The following is a 23,579-nucleotide window of genomic DNA, read 5'->3' as shown; positions in this document are numbered from 1 at the left end:
AAAAAAAAAAAGCATTTTTCTATAGAAGCTAATGTTCCATAAAGAGATGCAAAAGGAAGAGAAAAAGATACTAGATAGCACAGCTGCATTGAATTGCAAGACAGCTGGAATTTTTCAATGTAACCAGATTTTAGATGAGTTTTCTTTTCATTTCTCTATAATAAGATCTTTGTAAACCACAGTCCTAAACAAAATCTTGGTGGTGATGATGAAAATAGGGAAGAGCAGTGTGTGTGACAGTCAAAATACGAGGGCAGATCCTTGGGAGCTGTGAACCTGAGCCAGCAGAGCTTCCTTTGGCTGCCTCACTCTGAGTGTGAGGATTGCAGCATCCAAAGGAATCTTGCCCAGCGGTCAGGATGCCCTCAGTGCCCTCAGCTGAACGSATGAGAATGAAAGAAATTTCAGGCAGAGCCTCTAATAAGACTTAGAGCTGAATCAGAATTTGCCCTGCAAAATCCTGGGCAGCACATACCAAAGCAGCTACTCCAGCCTTGGAAGAAATCCAAGCTGCCTCTGCCTCACGTCCAGACTCTCAGTCTGACCTCTCCGAGCGATAAATAGTGAGTTCACATTTCACCCTGATCCTTCCTGAACCTGCCCCCTTGCAGAGGGCTCGGCGTAGGAGAGGTCAGGGCCCTCGTGGGCATGCAAAGGTGTGATAAAAGGAGAGAAGTTCTTGTGCTCTCTCTCTCCCTCGCTCCCTCCCTCATTACATTCRCACGGGTCAGCGTAGTCTGACTCCTCAGCAGACAGAAGAGCAAGAGGCATTTCCAAGCGATAGTTCCTGTTCTGCCACCTGCCTGCCATGTGCTCTTTAGCAACTCACCTCATCTCTGCTGGTCTGCTGGTCTGTAAAACACGGGGCAAACGCAGCCTAACAGGAGAATAATACACATCCTCAACCTGTGAAATATCTCATGGAGAAGCCGGTGTGTTCAAATGTTTTGGATAGCTTAATGCACACAACTTGGCAGAAATAAAACCCCAGGAGGATTTTTAATGCACCTTAGCAGGGCAGAAAGCAGTACTTGGCTGTCTGCAGTTGGAAAGTACTCTCTTGACATTCTGTGCTACAAACTAACATCTTCCTTTGAGCTAGAAGTCAGTGCTGTATTCATTTTGCTGTTGTGGTTGCTTTAAATTCCTAAACTGGATCGGAACCAATGCTTTGTTCTTGTGGCAGCAGGGGGGTGATTTAGTTAATGCTGGGCTCGGGTGCCAAATCATGAGTTCCAACTTATTCCTATCAGTGGTCATCCATCACCAAACTTGGGGGAGTGAGGCAGAAATATAAGCACACTGACAATTTGCCAGAATGATTTAAGACCTGGCATTTAAGAGTTCCTGTTGTAGTTGTTCTTTTGACATGTCTCCTAATTTGCTCCCATCTTGAAGACACTCACTGCTTTAAGACTTAACCAATCTTCATCTGGGAATGGAACTCAGCAGCAGGAACAGGGGGGCCTTATCCAAGGGTAAGGTTGCACAAGGGCAGACGAACCTCCTGACTTGGGCGTCATCAGCAAACATAGATGTGCCTGTAGGAATGCTGCTCCATTGGCTTTGCCTCTCACAGGGGAGGAGAAGGCAAAAAGCAATATGCATTATTGATCAGAATGTGCAGGTGAATGAAGATGGACAAGGATAGGTCACAACTTTATTAACTCCAYGTAGCCAGCACAGATGCAGGGCTCAGTTCTGCTGTCTGGATATATCCTGGATCACAAAGAATGATGATCCACGAATCCATCCACTCCTCTGAATCCTTCGCCATTGGGTGTAGATGTGGTACCAAGACTTCCTTGTGCCACAGGCACAGGTTCCAGCAGCAGCATCCAAGGCTGCCTGTGCTGTGGGAGCTGGTGTCTCCTTCCTGAGCCATAAAACAAGAGCCATGACTGAGCTGAAGTGCTGGGACAAGAGATGCACAATTGTCCCTCATGAACACAGTGACTGAGCRGCTGCCAGCTCTCCCTTCCCCTTCCCACACACGCAGAAAAGCAGCAGAACCTGCTGTAACGCAACTATCCTGTTCCCATCTTTGCCTGCTGCCTTTACTGCTGTCCCAAACACCCTCTCTGTGCACCCCTGTGACATTCACCATAGYAACAACAAAGTGAAGAAACACAAAAGCTGTGGAAAAAGCTGAACACAGCCAAGGTGGAGCAAGTGCTGTTTAAGCAGAGTGCACCGTGCTGCAGCGAAGTCACGAAAACCCTCTCAGCACAGCTCTGGATTGGCAGAATCACTGAGCCTCTGAATCCTCTAGACGGGATTTAACTGCCTCTGAATAGATTGCAGCATTCTGAGATTCATTTGCTCTTCACTATGAATCACTGGAACATTTTCACGGTCACAAATGTTCACAGCAAAACTGTTCGGGGAAGGATGCGATGGGCAGGAATCCAAGTGGGTTGTTTTGGTTTTCATTCTGGTTAGATCCACTGATCACAGGCTGCAAAAGGTTTTTGTCTCTGTTGCAAGGTGCTTCCCTCTCTCACACTAGTCTGACATGATGACATTATCTGCCAGAAATTACATTAGTCTGTGCTGTTCTTAAAGGTTTTATATTAAGATTGGTCCYGCCAGCAATAACCTTGAAGAGTTGCAAAGAAAACCAAACATGGATACATGGTTCAAGTACAATAGTATTTACAATAGTAAGTTTACATCTTGGACTAAAATTTAAGCGTGTTTACATGTATGTGTATACATCTGTGTGCATGACCAGCACCTTCTCGACATGAAGTACATGAAGACTGGCATGTTTTCCAGAGTTATTCACCACTTGTCCCAGTATATAATCTTTCATGGAATATTTCATGATTAGGTGGACAGTGCGACACAATTTTTTGAGATGCAGAGACAATAACTGGTTTACCATTAATTTACTCCTGCATTTGCTCASAATTTTGTAGAGCTGTTTTTTGAAGTGTCCCACTGTTAACAATGTTCAACACAGTAGATGTAGAAAGCAAATAAAAAAGGAATGGGAATGCTCTCATGGAAAGTGTTAGGCTATRTCTGCTCAGCTCTTGTTAGCACTCAGGATCTGGAAATTGCTGCTAAATTTTGAATAGATTTGATATGGTATCATTGCTACCAAATAAATTTGGAGCAGAGCATCCCAAAAATATATAAATTGAAGTACTAGATTTAGACCCTGTGTTTGYTCTTTCCAAGTAACACAACTTGCATGGATCTAGGAAAAAAATGTTCTGTCTGTTTGGATGTAAGATAACGGAGAATATATGAAGAAAGATCACACCTGACCATGCCTGATGTAGCCAGTGCCCTGGCTCCAAAGGGTTTTGATAATGACTTAGTTAAAAAAGTGATTTCTGCTTTGGTGAAGCTTTTTCTCCCCAAGCCAGCCAAAAGTAATCTTGTCCCAGGAAATGTGAGGATGTGCCACTGTTGTAAAGATCCACTTTTCCTTTTTGATGCATTTTTAAGCGAGGAAAGTGCTACTCAAATGCCCTTGAAAATTTTTAAGAACTGCTCTTGGAACATTTTTTTTTTCTTACTTCATTCTTTCTTTCATTCTGYATCTATCCATATGATTCCATCTGTTGGTCCAAAAGGCTCAATATGACACTGAAAACAGACCAAGTTTCTATCAAAATTTCCCCTTTAATTTAAGCCATTTTTTTTTCCTAGGAAAATATCAAACCCGAGAAATCCATATTCCAAGCCTATTTGAAAGGGTAACGGAACTAATAGGGGAAATGGTTTGTATTTATTTTTAAAACAACCCCCTGAGTATCACATGTTGTCAAAGCTAAGTGAAACATSGCAAGTGTCAAGTTTATGTCTGTACCCAGTCGCGATGCCTGAGCAGGTTTCAAGGTCTCAGCCTGCCAAACACACACACACACTTAACTTTCTGCTCTGGAATCTTTCCCTGACTTTAATGCAGGCATCTCTGCGGGATCAAGGCCGGTACTCGTGCAGATACATCAGCTGTCTCTCGTGCATCTCTCTCATGTCAGCCAGTTCTGCTTCTGTCGTGGGGATTTTTATTAATTGGCTACTTGGGAAGCAGAGTAAGACTCTACTCATAAAGAATACAAAAATGGGAGATGGAGGTGATGGAAGGGCAAAGTAAGAGAAAGGACAGATTTCTTCTTGAGGTGGAGATTGGATCCATTTKCCTTAGAATCAGTGACAGGACAGTTCCACCAACACTCTTCTCTGAACAAAGCTGACTTGCTTCTCACCATGTGCCAACAAATTCCTGCTATGCATCATTTCTCTTCCATTACCTGAAGTCTCCTGGCTTCTGATAGTCACGTTATGTCCCATAAAAACACACGCAAACAAATACAAAACACATCACAAAGCAAAAGCTCTTTCCATGCAAGAGGTTTATCCYGGGATGCATCAGTGACAGCTCCAGAGTGGAAATTTACAGCCAGTTTGAGGTGCTATCAGCATGCCAGGACTAAAAAGGGACCAAATGAGCCACGGTGTGAGGGAGAAGATGTCAGCCCAGACACAGCAYACCATATTCCTGGGATAAAGAAACAATGCAGAAACCAGCAGTGGGTAACAGATGAGGTATTAGGCCTAGCGGGGAGAAGACAAGGGCTTAAATCAAAAAGACATCCTGATGAGACTGGATGTAAGCTGAGCACACAAGCCTTCAACGAGGGATATGAGAGGTGGTTAGACAAAACACTGCAGGAATTCATCCATAGTGAGCAGTGCAGGAGYTGGAGCAACAGGACGGGAGAGGTGGATGCAAAGGGACTTTTCAGCGCTGTCAGGGAAATTGGCCAAACGCTCCTTCCCAGAGGCAGTGTCATCAGGGCAGCATATGGCAAAGGGGAAAAAAAAAAAAAAAGAAGGAAAGTAATGGAAAAAAGAGACAGGAATATTTTAAGAATCTTAGCTTTTGCTAAGTTGCAGAAGGAGTCTGCGGACAATCTGGGATTTGAAGCCTAATCTTTGGAGTTGGTTCAGGCCATAAGCTCATCTCCCATATTCATATTTTTGCAATTTCCTCTGATAGTTTAATGTGAAAAGATTTTTATATTTAAAATATTTAAAATATTTAAAATATTTAAAATATTTATCCTATTAACATGATGCAAAATAGTCAATAATTTACATATATTTACATCTAATGTTCATTTATAGGCAGACAAATATAAATTTACCAGTGTGTGTGCATATGGCTGTAACATATGATTAATACACTGTCAGCATAATCTAACAGCTCAGAACCATCAGTTGTGCAAATAGTCCTTTCTAGCCATGTTTCCTACTGCTATTTAACCTTTCTCCTTCCCTTCCTCCCCCCTTYCACAGTCTGTCTCACCCACCCTCGCTTCAGTAGCCTGCCTTAAAATAGCAGGCAAGGTCTGTGCAGTGGTGACTCTTTTTATACATATTTCACAATGCCTAAAACATTAGGGGATCTCTTCTCAGAGGTTTTTGCATATGAGAGGAGTAGAAATTAATAAAAATATTCCTTTCTTCCAGAAATCTTAGCACACAACTAAAACCTCCAGAGTAATGCTCTTGATTCCCTGTCCAGCTCTTGATTCCCTGTCCAGCTTAATGTCCTGTTCCTGGCACACCAAAAGTCATTTTTGGTTTGGGGCTCTGTCACATCTTTCTCCTGTCTGCCATGTCCTGATCACACAGTCCCTGCCATGGCCAGAGCAGATGGTGCAATGAGGCCACATGGGAGCCTGGCCAGAGGAGCAGCAGCTATCCCAAATCAATTCCCAGATCTCTTAGGTGGAAAGAAACTAAGCTGTCCAAGCCCATCCTCAGCTATCCTTCACGGGGGTTCTGTTTTCAATAATCTCTCCCAAGCATGGAAGATTTGTTTGTTCCTCGAGCAGAGATGTCCAGCACACACATGAGTAATGGCTGTATCATCGCAGCGCTGACTTGCRTTTCATGATACAATATATTTTGCATGCTTTATGGCCCAATCCTGAAATTTTTATTTGATGTGAGTGATTCTTCATCCTCAAAACATCCCGTTGACTTCACATGGCTCTTCGGACTCCCCATGAAAGTGAAGTTTATGGTCTCACTCATGTTTCTCCTTTATGGCCCAAAGCACCATGCTGACCTTCCAGAAGGTTGTGTGCTCTTGTGAGCAGAGCAATTGTCTTCCTTCTGCTTTCCTCTCAGGATACCTCTGCTCTTTTGAGCAGGGCAGTTGTCTTCCCTCTGCTTTCCTCTCAGGATACCTGCTTCTCTCCCAGCAGCTCTCTGAGGCACAGGAGGCAACGCTTATGGAACGCACTAAACACTTCCAGACTGCCTCAGTCAGGGACAGACACCTGTCTTATTTCACACTTTCTGCTTCCTGAAACCCCTGCTTGGATTTACACCCTGGGAAATTGCTGAATTTATGGAGGCTTAATTCCCCTCCCTTTTGGAGCACTGTCCCTGTGTTTTGTCCAGTGCATGAGAACTGAAGCACTCAGTGTGTTTCTGTCAGCCACTGTATTGTTGGTGGCCAAGTAACAAACCCAATACCAGCAAATGCCCAAACCATGCTTTGGTTCATTCCTGCTCAGCAATTCTTTACATGTYACCATGCTGAGAACCCTCTAGATCTGACCCCTCTGCCTAAGGAATTAAAATATTAAACTGAGAATTTGTAAGAAATTTTCAGAGGGATGCCAGCTTTCCATCCTCTCACTTCACCTCCTGTCTCCATTTYTTGGCACTCTTGGTATGGCTTTGTCTTTTCAATCCATAGATAGTTTTGCTCCAGTGGCATATTAAATGATTTTTTCATTCCTTCTTTCCTCAAAAGACAATGCTGACCCATCATTAAAAAAACAAACAAACAAACAAAAAAACCTCAAACCCTAAACATTTCAATTTTTCAGCAGAAAAGTATTTGATGAAAATAAGGTGGTTTGGTTTTTTTTCTGTGAAACACACTAAACTTCCCTTTATTTGAAAAATAAGGTTTCCATCAAAAATGTTTCCATCAGAGAATTTTCTCTCCAGGGCTTTTATTCAGCATGCAGTCCTGCTAACAGTTACTGAGGTGCAACATCTGTTGACTTCAGTCAAAGTTGCACCCCAGTAATTGAAAGCAGAATTAGGTCTGTTCTTTGTAAGGTGTGTTGAATGGACAAAATCTTGCAYTGACTGAAGTGTTAGTCTTAGCAGTAAGTGATCCTCTAATTTAATCCTCCGCTCTATTCACGGCTCAGATACAGAATGTTTAATAAACTGCAGCTCGGTGCTAAGAGTGAGTTACCCATCAGTGCATTTCTCAGCCAAAATTGTAGAGTAAACTACTCTCAATAGTAGGTTTATGTTACCATTTACATTACTGGGTAAAGCCTAAATTGGGGGTTTTATGTATTACATGTTAGTTATATAATGCACTATATAAGGAGGTTTATTTTCTCAGCTTCCTCAAATTTCACGTTGGATGTTGCTTGATTGTACATATTAGTGGTAAATTACAAGTGCAATTTTTTCTTTTATACATCTCATGTATCCATGCAAACAGATTTTGTATCCAATGTTTTGTTTCCTGTGATATGAAAAAAAATCTCCTCAAACCTATCATTTTAGGGGGTTCTGGCATAGTTTCATTTAGATCCCAGACATATTTCATTGTTCCCTGACTCAAACTTGCCTTCCCTGTGTCTCATATCACACAGAACAAGCCACACTTTTAYATTTGTTTGTTGTTTCTTCACATCACAGTGGGGGAAGTTCATATATTCAACATATGATTTTAAAAACTTGAATATGGTTATATACTGTTCTATAATATTATATATTAAATTACTCTTTTATTTGTGTGCTAATARCTTTGTCTTCTCTTGTGGTTCTTTTAGTCTTAAATACTTTTGTGCTTTGTAYAGCAATTTGCTGATCAATAGAGTTCCTACTTTAACTTTTTGCTACTAAGAAACCCCATATTTAAAATGTTAATCTTACTTAAAGGGTAAGTTTTMTAAATTTATTTCCACTGGGAAATACTCAGAAACAAAGTTGATAAGTCACCTGCAYCATATTTGCAGCCAGCACCTGATTTACCGAGTTTCTGCAAGTCAACAAACCCCACTGAAATATTTTTGCAGAATAATTCATTAAAGTTTGAATAAAATGGAAAAATACATTTTTATACCTATTTTTTAAAAGTAAATACTTTTTGGTTTGGGTTTTTTTTTTTAATTTTTGCCATTAATAGAAGAATTCGCAAAGATTTGCAAATTTATTGAATGTTTCAATAATTCCTGTTTAAATCCAACTATTTTATTTGGAAGTTACAAAGATCTCATGCCTGTTAGAAACATTTAAATAAAAGCAAAGTTGAGGTCTCATTACAAGCCAAAAATATTTATGTATAATCTTTAAGCCAAATTAGTGGTGTTACTTGGGAGAATTAGGTTTTATAAGCATCTGAAACATGAACCCTTTGTGTTTTGTACTTTGATTTTTGCCAACAGCAATTTTGTGCCAGTCCAGTGAGAGACCTCACTCACCATTAATGACATTTGAAATGAAGCAAACACAATACTTATTATAGAATTCATTACAAATTTTAATCACCATCTGTAATAGCATAGACAGTCACAGGTGTTTTTAAAAGTCTTGACTTGTTTTAAATCAGTGATGAAAAATATTCCTGTGATTATAAGGATCTTTGTTTTAAATTATTCCATCTAGATAATGAGTTATTTCTACGAGCAGTTGATTTCCAAAATCTCTGTAACTCAGTTCTCCTGGATCTCAGTGCCTTTTAGCCCAAGAATTATTTGGTCTTTTAAAAACTTGCATCACTAGGCAAACACACAAGTCTAATAAGCAGAATTCATGTTGTGGTGCTAAATGCTGGTAGAAAACAGAGTAGGTGGTACAACACTATGGAACAATTCCCTRAATCATTTAAAGCTGATTAAATTGTGTTGATCAATCATTCTAAATAACTGAGGAGGAACAAAACTGAGCWTTGTGAGGAATGAGGATGGGGCATGATTTTTCAGCAAGAAAAGCTTTCCTGGCTTAGCATGAAAATATAATGTGTTAACAGAGTCTTAAAATCAATATACCATGAATTAGCAGTCAGCAGAGAACAGCCAGATGACAGGGGGAATATGATTCATTTCTTAGAATGACTAAGATCTCAGGCAGCTTGTTGAGGGGAATATTTGGAGATTGTGAATAGAGTTAAAAGAAATTCCTTTAATTTGATCTGGAAGTGTGTTTATGACAGACATAAAGCACTTGAATTCTACTGAGGATTTCCTCTTGTGCTGCAGTCATCCTGACTCTGCTCTTYACAGCTGTTTTTTGAGTACTGACTGCTGAGCCAGACAAGCCAGTCCTCTTACACCTTAATGCATGGAAATGAAGTTTCCAGTTCTAGATGAGTAATTAGATAACCCAGCACTGAGGATGTAACGATAATGAAGTGAAGAGGAAAGGATCCCTCAATAATCAGATCCTTTTCAGGCATTTAAAAGAAAATACGTTTTGATGTTTTTCAAAAGACACTCAGCTGCCTTATTCCACCTCTTTCCTTTCTTTCATTTCAGCTTAAAAAATTACAGTTTTTTCATTAGACAAACAACATCCATAGGTGCTCTGGATGCAAACGAATGTGGATTGCCTTAATATGGGAAGTGACAGCCCCTGGCATTTGTCTGAATATTAATGCTGAATCAGATGGAGAAATCATTATGGCTGATGGTTTTGGTTATTAAGTTTAAAATGTCAGAAGCCTGAGTTTAAGTTTTCGTGACAGCAACAAATGTTTTGTAATTTTTTTAATGCTTAAGTTTCAATTTAAATTCAAATTTCCACTTCTTTTTTGTCTTATTTTTGGGCTTTCAAAGTCCAGGAACTTTTACTTTTGGTGGATTGGGARAAATATGAAATCCACATTGAATTGGGAGAAAACTCCTGCTATCTGCAGTTGCAGGTAACACTTTGTGCTATTTTGTGCTATTGGCCTCTCTTTTTTTCTCGTGGGATCATATAGAAACCTATTCAGAGGGGCTCACGGCCAATTTTTTGAGTACTCCCAGCCTGGGCCAGATTTCCAGAGCTGCATTCTGCAGTTCCCACTGMTGTGTTTACAGACAGACGCTCAACAAAGCCCTCAAGCTGTTGAGTTCTTTTGAAAACCTGGCCACACATTTCTGTATTGGCTTTGGATATAAAAACCGGGCASTGGTGCTCTGTGGTTGAGCTCTTCTGCTATTTCTGACCTCCGAGGATATGTCTGGAAGTTGTGGTGGTGGTTCTTGAGAACTGTAAGCTGGCAGAGAGGTCTGGAAGTCTGGGCAGTCTCACTTGGCATGGAAGTGTGTTTTGGAAGACACTAAAAGACTTCAGAATGTGACTCGGTCCTAATCAGTGAAACATGTTTGTGTCTCTCATGAAGTTCTGGCCACACAGCCAGGCCAAATGTAGGCTCTATTAAACTCTGGATCCAAAGTGCCTCTCTGAATTTCCATGGGGCATATTTTCCACCTGTTAGTGACCTCCTGGGTCTGCAAGTTCTGTAGAAAACCTCCCTGAGCCCTTCAACAAAACAGGTGTGACTGTCAGATCTAAAGAGAGGAAAGAACTCACGCCTGAAACACTCCCAGTGGAGCAGAGCAGAATGAAAGAGTCCTTTTGCAGAGTCTTGGGAGACGCCCATGCTCGGCAAGAGAAGGAAGTTGGGGGAGAATCAGTCTGCTGAGAATGGGAGGGCAACTCTGCTTTGTGTCAGAGATTAATAACTCAGTAACCTCGGTGGGAAGCCTGACAGGTACAACCACGCCAGCAGGAAACTCCAGCACAGGCACTGTGCTTTCGAGCATCAGTCTCTCATCCCTCAGCCTCCCCATGCCGAGCCTCCTGCCTTACAGACTGGAGTTGCTGTGCTTGGAGTGAGATCCAGCTCTGGAGCCAGCACAGACACTCCCACACCAACACTTCTTCAGCCCCACAGCTTTTGCTGGGAGCAGCAGCAGGTCCTCAGACTGCAAATGCCAGCTGTGCTTTTGGGTAARACTCAGAAGCACCACAGTGACTTAGAAACTGAAGTCCGCAGCAATTTTGACTGCTGTGCAGTCTCTAAATGGCTTTGACTTTCAGAAAGGCTGGGACTATTCAGATGGTTATTCCCTTCTAAAAACATTCCTGTTGGTGTTTAACAAGTGTAGTATATTCCCTCTTTGGGATGTTGGAATGAGTTAACAGCCCAGTTCCCTTGAGTAAGGCAGAGGAGAATTGAAGATCCACTCCTTGCCCACATCTTGGCAGAAAATCTTTATTTTGGCAGAAAATGTGAAACTTCCTTGTTCAGGTGCCTGTTCCCAATTTAATTGTTTTACTCCTCCCCTTTGTAACACTTTTAATTTGGCTGGGGAGAAGAGAATGGCTTTTTCTGTCTCACTCATTGTGGTAGAAAATGGGGGATGGAGACCAGCTTTCTTGGGCTCTTATATTCAAAATAGCTATAAATAATCAGTTACAGGGACCTAGCCTCCCCCTCCTTTTAAGGCCTAATTTAAGTTCTTTATCAAAATGATTTAAAATGCCTTTCTCAGTGGGAAACTATATTTCAGAGCTTTTATTTATTAGACTTCTCAAAAAGTGTGTTTTTAATGCACATCCTGACTTTCTGCCAAAACTCTCCACTGTAACATTGGGATTGGAGCAACCCTTTGTATAGGGAGTTATATTTATTGGATTTTTACATATTGATAGAGAGCAATTCATCTAAATAAATCACACACAGAATTGGCACATAAATCTCCCAGTCTTCACTACTCACTCTACTATATTACCATCCTGACAACCTTCCCTCAAATACTGAAAAACTTTCCTCTTGTTTACTTTTTCCTAGTCGTCTTAAAGTGTCCATGACTTTCCAGGGATGTGGAGCTTGGTTGTTGTTGCTGTGAGCTGTAGAATTTGGGGTGTGGATTTTGTTTTACAGTGCAGGGACAGAACAACATCACTGCATTTTAAAGGAGGCCAAAGAGCCTTGAACTCTGCAAAATGTGTGAGTTTGATAATAGAGTAAGCAAAGGCAGATTTCATGGTAGATGTTTGAATATCTGAATATTTTAGGATCATGAGCCCATTATGGCACTGAGAGGGAATTTCTTTCTTCTGATTTAAAAAGTACAATGTCTCTCATGCTGGATAGCTGGTTTGAGAAGAGCAGTTTGCTTCAGCAGTGTCAGGACTCCCAGATTAAGTGTCTATGTGTTAGGCTGGTTCCCTCCATCCCAGGACACCCTCTCTCCCCCTCCCRAATTGTTTCCTGCTTTCTGAGCAGAAGTTGCATATGAGACAGTCTGGGCCTAATTATTTTAAGCAAATACAAACCCATAGGCCAGGTCATGGATGGGGACAACTCAGTGTAACCCTCTGGCAGTTCACACCAGCGGAAGCTCTGCCTGGCTGTGTTTTGAATCTCTGTCATTACAAATCCCAGCCATCTGACAGCCTTCTCTAAAATCTCAAGTTCAGTCTTTCCCAGTGAAGGGTTAAGGGCTTCCAAATTCCAAAGGGATTTTGTAGTACTGGGCCCATCACTCCAGAAGGCTCTGGTCTTTCAGACAAAAGGGCTCTGACATTCAGGCAGTATTCATGAAAGTTCAGAGTTTGGAAAGTCAGAGCTCTGTAAGAAATCATTACAATAAAAGGTAGAACAGATTCTAGCAAGTGTTCAATCACCCAGCGTGGTGCCACTTAGAGGCAGAAGACCTTAAAACAACCAGGAAGATGCCTGCAGAAGAAGCCTCTGTGCCAGCTCTGGCACTCTGTGCCTGTCATTCCACTCTGTGCCTGTCATTCCACACCTTTCATCAAAGGTGAGTTCAGCAAAGGAGCTGGGGACAGGCTGGGTCAGCTCAGCCTGGGCACTGCTGCTGTGTGAGGGCCACAGACATCATTTGATTCAGTAGAAGAAAATAGAAGGAATCCAAGTAAATATTAAGATAATTTTTATGATTGAAAAACAAATACCTTATAYGGGGATACTTCATGTAGAAATAGGGAAATGGGCACAAAGGCATAGTGACCTGCAGGAGGCCGTCAGTGACAATGTTGTCAGCATTCACCCCTGACTGGTGTCCAGCTGCTGAGATCTCCAGGATCTGTCATCGCAAACGTGTCTGGAGAAGAAAACAAACAAGGAGACCCTCCTCTTTCAAAAATCCTTCTTAAAATGCCCAGCTAGGACAGACTATTCCTATGGGGAAAGGGGATAATCCAGCCCTGCCCACTGTCACAGTGTCTCCTGTCGTATCAGCACTCCATGGATTTWTGGGTATCTCTGTCAGGCTTTCTTCTGGCCCACTGTGTTTCTAAAAGAGGGACGGGATTAGAGACTTCAGCCAGGGACAGGGTTCAATGGGATATTGGGAAGAAATCTTTCCCTGTGAGGGTGGTGAGCCCTGGCACAGGTTGCCCAGAGAAGCTGCAGCTGCCCCATCCCTGGAAGTGTCCAAGGCCAGGTTGGACGGGGCTTGGAGCAGCCTGGAAGGTGTCCCTGCCCATGGCAGGGGGTTGGAAATACATGATCTTTAAGGTCTCTTCCAACCCAAACCATTCTATGATCCTATGATTCTTTGACCATTGGTAATTTTAATGAAAGAGGGTTCTGTTACATTCCATATTAAACACATTGTTTACAATCTACCTTTAAAAAAACCATAAAATGGTAGAATTTTTTTTAAAATGCATGTAAACTTGCCTCAGAAGAACAAATTTGTTTGGATGGCAAACAAAAATTCTAGTTTTATTTTCTTTTTTTCTTTTTTTTTTTTTACTTGAAATCTGTGTGCATGTCATAAAATATTCCTGTGTACTTTCAAGAATAATTGAAGCATATGTACCCAAAATGTAACATTTTTCATAATGGTTTCAGACTAAATTATCCATTATATGGGACTAACACATAAAAGCCTTCCTCTACATCAAGTGATAGATCAAAGGGAGGCACGATGGCTTGTCCACATGCACAAACCACACCTCTCAGATTCTGAGAACAAGGATATGCCGTCTGCATTTTAACTACATCTCCATGACATGAAACAGTATTTCTGCGTCTCCTACTGCGGGAGAGTCAGGTAGTCCTGGCTACAAAGATTTCCTTTTACATTTCTCCCCTCTTTTTTTTTTTTTTTTTTTTTCTTCCACAATACAGATGAGATTTCAGTGACTAGTCCTGGGTGAGTCTAATTTGAAAACTAAACTTCGCTCAGTTCTTCTCAGGGCGGTGTGGGAACCTGTCGGAAGGAAGTGCAGTTCTCATTGCTTGGGTGGTAAATCCATGAACCCAAACCCCAGTCCTGCATCCTGGGGGGTGGGTGCTGGTGGAGATGTGCTCCTGCACAACCAGCAGCTTCAGTGGGCACAGCATGAGGATTGATGTTCTGTGTAAAATTCSTGTTCCATGGGTACCTGTCTTTCTGTTTTCTGCCAGTGATTGAAGCACAGCATTGTGTGTCAGACCCTACTCTTGACTGGCTTGCTGGTTGAACTCAGAGGTATTTAAAACTTTCTGTGCCTCATTTTTCTATCTGCACAATTGATCTAGTAATATTTCCATCCTTGTAAGGATTCTTACTTTGTCCATGTAAAACCCTTTCCTTCAAGTGGATGATGTGGGGGAGACAAATTCTGAGTGTTATTGCTGGTGAGCATTCAYGGATCACTCTCAGATAGGGATCCAACAGTTCCAGATTTTGGAGTGTTTTGCTGTGAGGTTTTTCTCACTATCTCTTCATGAGTAATAAGAAATGCAAACCTACTGGCTTAGTGGCATGATTAAAGATGTTTGTGTTTGGAATGTGACTGAAGATGTATAGTTTCATTTAAGTGTGTGTGTCTAGATCTAGTCTCCCAGGCAGTAGACTGGATGTTAGCCCAATTATTCCCATTAGCATCTGGTTTCCGAGCACTGATGTACTCCCATGATCAGGGAATAAAATTCCTTAAAATAACCTCCCCTTACTGAAATGTAAAAGTACTTTTTATTGTTGTCGGGGCTGCTAAAAATGTGAAGCGCACAGGGGAAGTGCTGAGTTGAGGCACCMGAAGAAGAGGCTGTGATCATGGAAAGGCTGAAACTTCTCCTCTGATCATTTCTGACAGCTCAGAGTGGTTCTTCCACAATTGGAACCACTTGTGCTGCTTATTAATATAATGAAACTTATCCTCCAGCAAAAACAGAACCAACAGCTGACACAGGAGTGGAGGGACAGGCTGAAACCTGATCTGCTTAGGGGTCTCTTAAAGATGATGGAAGACTAATAAAATCCAGTCTGCTTCCTACCTCCATTACAACTCCCACTCYCAGCCTGTCCTCACGAGCTAAAGTGGAATAATGGCTCCTTCCAGAGCCAAGCCATCCATCCCCCAGTGCAGCTGAACRGCCTCTAACAGTATTTGGCACCAGGGCCTGTTTTGGTACCTTCCCTAATCTCTGAAATTCTTTACTTTGATTCCATTGGGTGCTGGATGAAGCCTCTAAAATGTCTCTTCTTTTTTCAGGAGTAGACTTCTTTGGTCATGTGCTTTGGGCTTTTTTTATAATTTTTTTTCAGGTTAAAAGATGTTTCTCAGTACTTCAGAAAAGCTCAGTGTTTGGTACATCTTCATCATGAGATAACCATAAGAACAGAAAAACATTCATTTTTCCATTGGCAGTGAATTAGAGAAACAGTCATAACTCTSCATTCAATAGGACTGCTCAACACCAGGAGGGTAATCATGAGATGAAGAGCAAAAAAAAAATACTATAATGATTAAAAAAAAATAAAAAAAAACACCCCAAAGCTGAGGTCTTCAGGCTTTTCATGAAGGAGATAGGAAAACAGCTAAACAGAACTGTGAGGGTAAGCAGGGCGAAATGTCAGAGTTGATTTAACTCATTACATTTAAGTGGAAAATAAGGGATGAAAGTTTARTTTAAGAAAAATTAAGGAAATACCCAAGAATGAGTTTACAAAGTGCAATATTTTCTCTCAAAGCCGTAGGGTTAGCAGGTTGGTATCCAGCATCTGTGACTGATTAGGGGCATTTGAGATGGCAGGTGGCTTTAGGAAATGGAAACCTTACAGGGCTTTACAAATACTTTTTGTAGTTAGGCAAAGTTGTTTGATTTATTCTCGCAGGTTCTCATTGCATAGCCTGGTTTAAAATCTATCAACTTGTCTTAATCCATGTTAATATTTTCTTATAGACACAGTGTTGTGAAAATTCTCCAATTGGATTCTATAGAGTTGCCCTGGAGAATAATAGAGTTACTCGGTTTACACCACCGAGGGCCGTGTTAAGGTGAAGAACATAAATCATGGCATTTAAAAATGCCAGCCAAATCTTTTAGACAGTAATGAGATCAAGAACCAGATCTGATCATATTTGCTCCTGACAATTTTAAGGAGGCCTATAATTCCATGTGTTTCCCCTCTGTGTGGTCATGTTGAAATCGCCTGTCTATATCAAGAAGCCGAAGCCCCAGAAAACTCCTCAGCAAGGTGAAGGGTGGAATGGGGTTGATCTGCTGATCAGTTCACACTGCTGGAAAAGGAGCAGGAAAAGGCAGCCCTGMATCCCTTTGCTCTGGTCCACAGGCCATGAGTTACAGTGAGGCCGTGCRAGAGGCAGGGCCACAGGAGAGCTCRTGGTTCCCCACTTCAGGCTTGGATGGRAACCAAAACTCATCTTTGGGAAGAWATATCTGGAAGAGACACCAAAGACAAGAAAGTAAACCCCACAGCTGAAGCTACCCCACAAGTCAAGCCAGCATACAACAACGGACTCCCTCAAAAAGGGTAACAATAGGTAAAACAAAATTTGTGGCTGCAGGAAGTGCAGCCATAATGTAATTCAGGGCAAGTGGAGTTAAAAAACTCAATGAGCTTTCCCAAATAGCATTCCTGGGAGATAACTCAAGGAACAAATACTGCAGAAGCCCCAGCACAGGTTTGTTATTACTAGGGAAGAAAAATCAGCATTTGGCCAAACCTTTCCATTATCTGATATTGTAAAACGAGTCCTGCAGTGCTGTCTGGGATGTTCTAACCTCGGCACTGGTCCAGATCCATTTCCAGCTATGGATTGTGTGCCTGTCTCTGTTTGTGTGTTCTTCTGCAGATTTATTTTAAATCACCCTTCCTGAAGCTGCCCAACATCCTGATTTATAGGATTTTACTAAGCTTCACATAGCCTTTTCTTTTCTTTACTAAGTATGTTTTACTACTTTGTATTTTTTTCCAAAAAAAAATGGATTTTATTGGACAAGGGTTCAAACGTAGCTGCATTATGTTTGTTTTACGGATTTAGTATTAAACCACTTTAACACGTTTGTAGACCTGAGGAACTCGGCAAATACTATGAAGAAAATGCCCTGAGCTTCAACTTGCTGCTTTGAACTGAGCACAGTGAACTTTGCCTGGTTACTGTGCTGACACATGAACAACCCATTTGCAATTCAGAGAGAAAGAGAGAGAGAGAGTGAGAGAGCAGGGGGGCCTGATCCTGCTTTTACCAAAGCCAAAGGAAATACTACTGCTGACTGCAGCAAAACCAGCAGCAAAATCATAATGACTATTTAAGATGRTATTTCACAAGTACAGTAATGTGACAATCATGATAAAGTGGTGGTTTTTTCAGAGGCACCATTTGAATTAATACGGTATTTCCAGCTAGCTCTCCTTGATATGAGTTGCAAGAGGTAAAACATTTTTTTTTTAAAGTCTCTAGGATACTTTCCAGTTGTCAGGATTTTTATTAATTTAATAAATAGCTGTTATATTTTGAAGTCCTTTTTTTTTTTAATGATTGTCATCTTCTCCTTCTTTATTGTAGCATGAGTAATCTAATTTTTCTGCATAGCATGTTGCAGTTTGATAGACAGGTCTCTGAGGGAAGCCTTATGTGTCAGCATCAGTGAAAATGACTTCTGAGGTTGGCTCACACCCCCACGCGAGCGTGGAATCCAAATCACCCCAGAGTTACRCATCCGCCTGCCCCACGCCTCGCTGCTGGATAATGTATTCATTTGCCTCTGGCGAAAAAAACAGTGAGATCCTCCATTGCATACTGATGTCATGTGGAAGGAGCCATAATTGGGACTGGTCACGTGTCACAGGCACTGTGAGCTGCTGCTTTTCGCCGTCTGTGTGGATAAAGTTCAGGTCTCTGGATCTGGATCTACAGACATCGTGTGCTCCAAGGACAGGCAGGGCTTGGAGTCCCAGCAATTCATGCATATATTTCACCCAAAAAAAGGAAATGTAAATAGGCTGCAGGCAACCAGGTCTGTCTTTATTTCCCGATTCCCATTGTTGTGGCAGGAGATTTGTATTGGTCTCCATCACTACTTCGGTTWATCAGTAATAATTAATGACTTGTGCAATTGTATGTCCCACTTTAATCAAAGACAGATATTTCCAATTCAGAGTTGCAGCAAGAAAACATCCACAAATGGGCTGTCCTTTCTTTTTTATTTTCACAGGCAGATGCAGACAGGGAGAGAAAGACTTTTTGCTTCAGGTGTATATAAAGCTTTACAGCTTCATTTCCAAAAGGACTCTTCAAGACTGAGCTTCCCAAGTTACATGGCTCATTCCCTCCTCCCAGCAATGCACCCTAAATAATTTGGGTCCTGACTACTAGAAATCATCATGTGAAGCCCACTGAATGGACGGGAAGATTTCCAGTGATTCATCATCATTTTCAGATAAGTTATGCCCTTAAGAGCACTCCTGCCTTTTCTTCCTGCTTGTAACAGCTGGAGAAGTTGTTAGATCTGCTGGGGCTCTGGATGGTCTGCCACTGATTTCTGGGGATTCTGATCAATGCTCTTTGACTCAGTTTCCCTGTCTGCAAACAAGACCTTTAAAGGGCAAGGAGTCTCCAGGGTACAGAAGAGATGTGGAGCACCTGAGATGAAAGCTGCTGCTACCTGGTAATACCATAACTGCTGGCAGTGACACTAGAGCTGAACCTGCATACACGAAATACAGCTGTCATTTATGATTTCAGTGCCATCCCACCTCCAGGTAAGGAAATGGAGCTCGTTTTGGGGCAAATGTATCACATTCAGTCTTCTTAACCTTCAGTCTGGATAACTGCAAACATGAACAGAAGAATTTTATGCATAACATTTTAACTTGGCTTGATGTGCTTCCCAGTAGCATGTAAATAAACTGCCTGATTCGGAGCACTCTGTTCTTGACATATAACCCACTGCTCATTTAGCAGATTTAATTTTGCAGGCTTTGTGCATTTTTTATGTGACAATGATGATGTGAGGAGGCATGTCTTTATCACAGAAAGCCAACAGCACAGACTCTTTTTCACAAAAGTCCCTTCTTGCTGCTCCTTCAGAGCAGGAGCCTGAGATAATTCTAGCACAGGGTGAACCATCTGTGACATGGGRCAGTTTCACTTGCAAACTTTATAACTCTTAATTGCGGCTGTATTTCCTGGCACTGTCAAGTAATAATGTCGGTGGATATCAGATCTTAAGTACATAGGACTCAATTATGATCTTGCAGAACACAGAGGCTGCTCAAATCCAGTCCAGACTGTGAACTCACAATCTGCTGTTTACTTAAAGTATATAGAAAGCACTTGACCTCTTCTCAGTGGCATCCATGTGGAAACACTCGACAATAGAGGCCTTCCTTGGTTTTCTAAGGAGTCATGTTTCGACATTTTTATCTCCTCTAATTAATGTCAACGGTCATACACTCCCACTTCTCTCCTCACCCCACTGTTCCAAAATTGCAGGCACTTACCMAGCTCCAGTTACCCTGGATGAAACAAACTGGGCCCAATTTGTGCGTACGCAACTCCGGGGGGAATGAGGAGAGTCAGAGAGATTTGAGTCTGAGCTCTCATGTTCACGTGCTCCTTCACCACCACGAGCAGCCGAGTCTGATAGTCAGAAGCAAACAGTAGGCGGGGGGTAGGATTGCTGCAAATGTAATTCCACTACGAGAATATTTCCTAACCCACAGCACATGTTCCCACCCAGTGGGGAAGGTGTGAGCAAGTTCTGAAGGAGGACAGCGAGAGCGAATCGCATCTCCCTTTGCAACACTGTAAGTGCTAATTGCGGGCGGGGAGGAAGGGTGTAGCTGGTAGACGTCTCGGAGAAAGCCTGGGGAATACAGCACAAGGGCTCGTGTTGCTGTTGTCGAAGAAACCCAGGAGTGCTGCACATCCCAGCATCCCTGGGAAGATTCACTTCAACACTGCTGCGCTTTGTCTGCAGCCCTGGCCGCCTCTTCTTGAAAACCCTCATGGTACTCAGCGGGGCGCTTCCCAGGAATGCTGATGCTCCAGCCAAGGCCATTGTGTCAGGATGCAAAGGACACCTYCATGCCCACCGTCAAGGCTGAAAGAGCACATCCCACTGAAATCAGGGGCAGGTGGGGACTGGATTTATCATTAGAAAACCCTGGTAGCTTTTCGGAGCAGTGTACATCCTGCTTAGTAATTACCTTTTTCTACTAAAGAGATTATTTCTTTTCATTATTATTGTTGAGTAGGTGGCAGCTATGAGTGGTTAACAATGGAAGGGAGAAGTTGGTGAAATAAAACTCTGTGCTTTTAGAAGTCATTTTATATATGTAAAAACAAAATTTTTTTGCCCAGCTGTCTGGGCCAGGCAGCTGCAGACCTTGGTGTTATTTAGGCTTRTGCCTGATGCATTGCACCCTTTCACTTTAGACTGGCTTGCTCTCATTTCTTACACCGAGCAGAATATCATTTCCAGAAAAGAGCTAATGCTGTCCTTCTCCTTTTATATTAAAAAAAAAAGAAAAAAAAAAAAAAAGAAAACCAGAACAAAACTAACAGAATTGTGCCCTAAGTGAGATTGTCTTGACCCTTCACAAAGGCAGGTCTGCAAGCCTGATCCTCAGAGCCTCTGTCAGCACACGCTTCCAGCATAACTCCTTTGCTCACGCTGAGCTCAGCCATGGGTGCAGGATCAGGGCACCTGTTCTCTGTAGAGAATAACTACCCAAAAACATTATTTGTTTTTTTTCTTTTATACTGTTTTTTTTTTTAGTAGCTGAAAAATATGTGTTTGCTCCTAAGGGTGGAGCAAGGCGGGCCGTGGTGTTGTGCAGAATTGTGGGCTCCTCACCCCAATGGTGTGGGGAGTGCCTCCATAGTTTCCAGGCACGAGGGAGATGTGTCAGAGCGATCTGACAAGCCACAGAGATGGATTTTTCATGTAAAAGTAGAAAGGTATTAGCTCCCAAAATGTTCTCTTGGCAGCAGCAGGGCAGCAAGTGCTGCCACGGGGAAGGCAGGTGAGGCCAGCACAGCCCTGTAAAAGGTTTTGTGTTGGCACGTGTTGGAGAGTAGTGTAATAAAAACCAAGGTTTTTTATTCCTGAAAGAGCTCAATCACTCATGCCGCAAGGAAGATTATGTTTAATTAAATATTGAACCCTTTTATATATCTGTACCAGGCTTCCTTTCCTTACAGCCAGAGGACATCCCCAYATCTTCAAAGATTTTATAAATGAGGCTAGTTGAAAGTTTTGTTTCCCCTAGAACTGAACTTGAGCTACTTTGGAGCTGGAAACCAGCAACCCTTGAAAATCCCTCGTTCAGTGGAACAGGCCAGGAAGAGAAAAAATATACAGTATCCCAGAAGTGAGCTATAGGATGACTTTTTAAAAGCAGAAAACTTATATTATTATTTAGTACCTGTGCTTTGTTGCTATGTTGGAGGGCAGGTTACACCTCTTCCACTGAGTTCTGTAAAGGATTCTTGCACTACAGTTACTCCTTGATTGATTCCTACAACACTTTCCTCACTCCTTTTTGGGGAAACTTTCATATTCCTGCTAAAATTTAGTCACTAGGGCCTGCTTAGACATCCTCAGACTCCCCCTTGGATTTGAACTCCATCTTTTTTGTGAGTATGCTGTGAGTTTTCTTCATGGCTGGGATATGTGTTATCTTGCTCAATTGCATTTAATTTGGTCTCAATTTGCATATTCTCGTCCTGGGCTGAATCCATCAAGATTTTCCCATAACACATTTTGCCTCTGCTGTTCCCATGGCACATGTTCCTTCTGCTGTGGCAAGATCTACTTTGTGGATTCATCTTTTCTTTTAAGAAAAGTGAGGCTGTTTTTCCGAAGTTCAGGTTCTCGCCGTTAGGATTTTCTGTGCCTTCCCAGATCTGCAGTGATGTCAGTTAGCACACGATCTTTCTCAGTTCAGCAGGGATAAAACTCAAAATCCTTTCTCACTTCAGTCTCTCAGCTGGCTKGAGCAAAAGGCTGTGGTTTGTGCCGTGTCATCTGGTTTGCTGTTGGGTGTTTGGGGCTTGCTTGAAGCYATTTCTACAATCAAAAAACTACATTTTAAATACCAGCCAAAGTCTGGGCATGTGTGTACCATTAGGACCCCTTTTCAAAGAACACCTTTAGGTGAGTCACTTGACCTGTCTGTGCCTCAGTTCTCCATTTATAACAGAGGAAAATAATATTAATGCAAGTCTAACTTTCTTTAGATACTGCGAGGCTCAGTGCATGACCAGAGGTGATGTTCTCAGGTATTACAGTAATAGGGGTCACAGGAGCTAGATGGAAAAGTAAAGCAGAAGCTAGTTAAGACTTTCTCAGCTGCAAAGGATTAGTGTTCATTTTAAAATCTCTGGCTCTTGGCAAATTGGGAGAGTTACTAACCTGTAGCTTAAAAAAAAAAAAAAAAAAAAAAAAAAAAAAAAAAGCAGCTGAAACAAGGGTGTTAGCAAGTCTGGCAGCACAGTGCACCTTATCTCTATCCTGGTGGAAAATCAAAGGCACATTTCCAGCTGTGCCCGTGAGCACTGTTTGGTCACTGAACAAAGCAACTGGCACCTCGTATCCAACCCACAGAATGATCACAGCCTGCTTCAGGTGCACAAACAAGTGCAGAAATGAGCTCCATGCACAGAACTCATTGTTATTCAATCAAGCCTTTAATTGTAAATGTTTTAAGCAAGGAATTCTCTGTTTTATGAAAGTGTGCTCAGCATTACTCCGCCGCAGACATCTGTCATTCAGCAGGCGCCACCCAATAAAAGTGCTTAAAATGTTCTGTTCCTCAATTAAAATATAAACCAGAGCTGTTTAAGGGCTTTTACGAGGTGATTTCTATTTACCTGACAGATTTCCACTGGAGGAGCACAAAGCGAGATTTCAGTTTCTGATCCAAAGTGATCGTTCTGCAAAATAGTAAAGATTCAATTGTTTCAATTTATTTCTTTTTGGGGTTTTTTTGTTTGTTTGTTGGGTTTTTTTTTAATTCCAGAAATAGTAAAAATCCATGAAGATGAAAAGAACTCCTATGCCAGATAAAAACTAGGAGGAACTAGGAAGGGTCATTGCTGGTCACAMATGCTGTGCTCCCAAAAGGAGCCAGAAAGGTTTGGCCCTGGGCTTGTACACTGGAGAGACAGGGATCCAGGATGAACTCCTGGAGCTTGTACCAGCACCAGCTAATCTTTTCTTCYAAATTTCATCTGACAAAAGCAAGGGAAAAGGGTGCTTGGCACTGGTCTGAAACAGCCTCTTATTAAGAGAAACAAGACTATGGCTA

The 23,579-nt window shown here is 41.9% G+C and overlaps 2 long non-coding RNA genes across 4 annotated transcripts in view; both read right to left on the bottom strand.

The window, feature by feature from the left end:
* The window catches only part of LOC130581735 (uncharacterized), a 21,303-nt gene extending 694 nt beyond the window's left edge, over positions 1-20,609 (bottom strand). Inside the window, exon 1 of the long non-coding RNA XR_008966260.1 lies at positions 12,979-20,609. This is a non-coding gene — a long non-coding RNA (uncharacterized LOC130581735). The remainder of the gene's footprint in view (positions 1-12,978) is intronic.
* Positions 20,610-20,820: 211 nt separating this feature from the next.
* The window catches only part of LOC130581734 (uncharacterized), a 127,338-nt gene continuing 124,579 nt past the window's right edge, over positions 20,821-23,579 (bottom strand). For all 3 annotated transcript variants that reach the window (XR_008966258.1, XR_008966257.1, XR_008966259.1), the window contains 2 exons: positions 23,143-23,205; positions 20,821-22,339 (listed from right to left, as the gene is read on the bottom strand). This is a non-coding gene — a long non-coding RNA (uncharacterized LOC130581734). The remainder of the gene's footprint in view (positions 22,340-23,142; positions 23,206-23,579) is intronic.

This window comes from Malurus melanocephalus, unplaced genomic scaffold (genome assembly GCF_030028575.1).
Source record: "Malurus melanocephalus ecotype Western Australia unplaced genomic scaffold, MMel_1.1 scaffold_431, whole genome shotgun sequence".
In the NCBI taxonomy this organism is placed as follows: Eukaryota; Metazoa; Chordata; class Aves; order Passeriformes; family Maluridae; genus Malurus; species Malurus melanocephalus.
This window is presented reverse-complemented; position numbering and strand designations above follow the sequence as displayed.